Raw genomic sequence first — 5,124 nt, 5'->3', positions numbered from 1 at the left:
TCCACCACCAACACCACTAACACCTCCACCACAACCTCCACCACCTCCACCTCTACCACCAACACCACTAACACCACCACCCCCACCACAACCTCCTCCACCGCTACCTCCACCACCACCACCTCCACCACCAACACCACTAACACCACCACAACCTCCACCACCACCACCACCACCACCAACACCACTAACACCACCACCATCACCTCCACCACCACCAGCACCACCTACACCACCTCCACCACCAATACCACTAACACCACCACCATCACCTCCACCACCACCACCACAACCTCCACCACCACCACCACCACAACCTCCACCACCACCACCAACACCACTAACACCACCACCTCCACCTCCACCACCAACACCACTAACACCACCACAACCTCCACCACCAACACCACTAACACCACCACCTCCACCAACACCACCTCCACCTCCACCACCAACACCACTAACACCACCACCCCCACCACAACCTCCTCCACCGCTACCTCCACCACCACCACCTCCACCACCAACACCACTAACACCACCACAACCTCCACCACCACCACCACCACCACCAACACCACTAACACCACCACCATCACCTCCACCACCACCAGCACCACCTACACCACCTCCACCACCAATACCACTAACACCACCACCATCACCTCCACCACCACCACCACAACCTCCACCACCACCACCAACACCACTAACACCACCACAACCTCCACCACCAACACCACTAACACCACCACCTCCACCAACACCACCTCCACCTCCACCACCAACACCACTAACACCACCACCACAACCTCCACCACCACCACCTACACCGCCGCTGCTGCTGCTGCTGCTCACCCGCCCACCTCCTACTACATCCCCTCTCCATGATCTCCCACTGCCCCCACCCACCCACCTCCATCCAGTCCCTCTTCTCCACTCAGGTTTCATCTCTCAGCTTCCTGCTGCTCCCAGTCACGCTGACAGACACTCTCACACTCAACCTGCCTGTCAGCAGCAGCGCTGCAAGAACTATTCTGATATTCTCACTTCAGTCAAAATAGCAATACTTTCACAGTAAAAATACTATTTAGATATACTCAATTATAAGTATCATCTGGCATTCAAAATTCTGCGAAGGTGTAAGCTGCAATTATCTGTCTATCAAAGTGAAAATACTTTTGCATTGGCGATGCATCTAAGTTGATATTGCAGCTGGTTGAGCTGGAGACTTTATAGTGATGGACATTACATAAAATGTAACTAAAAACAAAATGCATTAAAGTCAGAATATATACAGTACTCTGCAAAAGGCAGGTGTGAGGAATTGATGCTGGTCACACCAAATATTGATTTGATTTAGATTTTTCTTCTGTTCATTCACTTTGCATTTTGATAATTAATAAAAAAATTAACTATCAACATTTCTAATTTTGAAAGCATTCTTCATAACTAGTATGATCATAATGTATCTTGTCTGTGTACTGTATTCAATTAAATGTGGTTTGTAAAGGATTTGTAAGTCATTGCATTCTGATTTTATTTCGGTTTTTCCAGCAAATAATCTATTTAAAAATGTTATTTCCTTCTCAAATATATTGCATATCATTATAAAGTATCAGGAAATTGAAAGTAAGAAAAGTACAAGTATCTCTTTTTTTACTTGTTCTACACACTGATATCAAGTATAAAAAAATCTTGAGAATTTTTAGTTAAACCATTAAAGATCCCAAAACACCATCAATCTGTGAAGAAATGCAGAAATGCCTTCAGCCCGTATTCAGAAAGGGTGCCTTTAAACTTCTGTAAGGTTGTGATGTTACAGTTATATTGTATATAAATAGCAAGTGCAGCTACAGTGCTGCCACAGTCATTCCCCGGCTGCAATGAAGGTGCAGAGTTGCAAAGAGTGCAACTGCAGAAGAGCTGGAGACTCTGACCAATCAGAGCAGGCTGGGCTTTTTTCAGGAAGGGCTCTTAAAGAGACAGGCACTAAAATGGAGCCTTTATGAATACAGCTTTACAGTTTTTCTCAGTCGCTTTGGTGCATTTCTCACATCAATATTAACATTTGCACAACACTTAGTTCAACCTCCACAACATTTAGTCATTTGTGCACATCATAGTAGCATTTTCTCATTCTTCACAACAAATTGCAAATGCTTTTGGACATGCATCAATTGTTTTCATACAACTCTCTGTTGTTTTATAACTTTATTTTTTTCTTATGTCATGTCAGTCAAAATTAACTATATTTGTGTATGCTGGACAGTCATTCCATATAAAACTAATAGTCATACTCATTTCATTGTTTGAGTCATTACATACAAAAATGTTGAACTACACTGTAAAAAATAATCTGTTTAATTTACGGTAAAATACCGGCAGCTGTGGTTGCCAGAACTTCACCGTAAAAATTACAGTGAGTGGATTTTCTATTCTAAATTTAAATGTAAATATCAGCAAAAACTGTAATTTAGACTGAATAATCCTGTTATTTTTAGGGTAATTGTGTCATTCAATCACACATCATGGTATTTCTCCATAAATTTTGCATGAAAATGTAATATTTTTACAGCAAAACTGTATGTTTCTTCCAGTTTATGACAGAAAAAAAGTAAACGTTTTGTGCTATTCTTTGATTTACGGTAATTAAAAGTGTCTAATACGGTGATGTACAATTTTAAATTTTACGCCCCATTTCTGATGTATTTGACAGAGTTTTACTGTTATTTCTACAAACATTTTTGATAGTGTAGCTGTCAAAATCTGTCAAGCAAATTTTATACACAAAAAAAAATCCCTGAAAATGAACAATGTCTCTCAGGTGAAGCTCAGCTTTCACTGATGAAACGGGCTGTGTGAAGCATTAGTTGATACCAATGATAAGCCACTTCTCCTTAAACCATTTCTACAATACTGTGACACAGAAATGGAAGGTCAGCCTGGTGGGAGAGGGGTGAGGCTGCAGGGAGGACGGGGATGACTTGTGATGACATCACAGCAGAGTCCTGCAGAGGGTGGATTGGTAACGTGAGGAGATGATATTGGCTGTGATGTAGATGAAAATGTGGGCAGACAGAGAGGAACGTCTGGATGTGCATTAATGATTTACAGTAATATATACACTACTGGTCAAAAGTTTTAGAACACACCAACTTTTCCAGAATTTAATTGAAAATGATGCAGTTTAATGTCTCAGTGTACTCTGAAATGAATGCACATTTGCAACATTTAAAATTCTTTATTGAGCATGATAGTGTTTTGAAAGTAAAAAAAAGATTCAAAATCACATGTTATGTTGGACTAAAGGACTAAAAAAGACACAAAATGACCAAAAAAAGACACAAAATGACCAAAAAAGACACAAAATGACTAAAAAAAGACACAAAATGACTTACAAAGACATGAAAAGAATTAAAAATTTGACAAAATAGCCCAAGACTCCATAGAGTTAAGTTGTTAACCCATTTCTTGTTCCCTGAAAAAGGCCTACTTGTATAATTCTGAAATGTACATTATCTTTCAGTTTTGGTTCAGCTTACCTTTTTTTATTTACCTCTGGCAGTTCACCACTTACCTTTGTACCCTTTCAAGCTGTTCATTTGACTTGAACTGCTTGAATTTCAATAAAAAACTGGAAAAATTGGGGTGTTCTAAAACTTTTGACCGGTAGTGTATGTTGTATGTTACTTTCCAATATGTGCTGCAATATTGTTTACAGCTGTGTACAGCTCTACCCAAAGGGACTTTATGTTTGTTGTAAATAAGGGTGTATTTTTTTCCTTTTGCACAATGCTGTGAACAAATTAGAATTGCAAAGAGGATATGCAGTAAATATATGAAACATAAATATTCAGTGTGTTGTCCTCAGTTACCTCACTAAATACAGTAATGTGTAACTTTACTGTAGTTTTCAAATGGCTGTGCAAATAGTGTATAGTGTTGTCGTGAGCATTTTCAGGTAATGTCACCAAAATCTGACTTTTTTGCATTGGAAAACATTTACAGAGTAAACTGTCATAATGTAAACATGACAGAGACATTTGACCATCTTGTTCATAAACATGGTGTCAGGACTTTTCATCTTGATGACTCTGACACTTTCATTGACATGAATACTTGCTTTTGAAGAATGAGCTATCCATTTTGAGCACGCTTTTGCAGGTTATGAACTAGGTTTTGCAGTTTGTACTAATTGTGTTGACAAATGCATAAACTGTAACTGTGAGAAATTCACCAAAGTGACTGAGAAAAACTGTAATTAGACAGAGTGTATGAGAAAAATCATGTTTTTTTAAACAATAAAGCATGTAAACACATTCTAGTAGAAACCCCAAATGCAAAAATAAACCATAAAATGGGTATAACATATTTTATTTTAAACTTTTTTTCCATCCCTACTATATCTTTTTTCCACTAATCCTGTTTCAAAGATGCAGAGAAACGCATAAAACTGCAAATGGAATTGACATAATGTCTCCCACTTGAATCTACAAAAAAATATAATAGTAAAACTTCAGTCTGACATTCAGTAAACTGTGTGAGTATGAGGTAAGCGGGTGTGTGTGCGCATAAGTAGCCATGTCCATGTGGATCCACTGCAGGTCTTCTGTTTCAGGGTCAACTCAATCTCAGCTCAGGAAGTCAACGGAAATTCCAATTCAACAGTGAACATTTCACATTTCATACCTGGGAGCTGAAGCTAAGTGCCACTTTAGGATCACAAAAATATATGGCATATAGATAGACAGATAGATAGACAGATAGATAGATAGATAGATAGCAACATGGTCTCACAGGAATCCGTGGAATAGCCACGGAATCGCTCAAATTTCCGTGAAACTGACACGGATTTCGCTACAATGCAAGTTAATGACAGTCATATCCCGTGGCTATTCCAACATACAAAGTGATTATGTACATTCACTGAGTGAATATTTAGAAAATAAAACATATATTTCTCGCTAGAAATGTGATCAAAATCCATTTTTATGCAGAAACTAAGTCAAAATATTGTTTTTTTTCACTAAAAATGAGAGAACTGTCCGCCATGTTTTTTGTTCTGACCGCTGGGACCTTGAAAGTCACGTGACTTGGAACAAACCAATAGGAACAAATATC

Source organism: Centropristis striata, chromosome 4 (genome assembly GCF_030273125.1).
Source record: "Centropristis striata isolate RG_2023a ecotype Rhode Island chromosome 4, C.striata_1.0, whole genome shotgun sequence".
Taxonomy (NCBI): Eukaryota; Metazoa; Chordata; class Actinopteri; order Perciformes; family Serranidae; genus Centropristis; species Centropristis striata.
Note: the sequence above shows the minus strand (reverse complement) of the source record.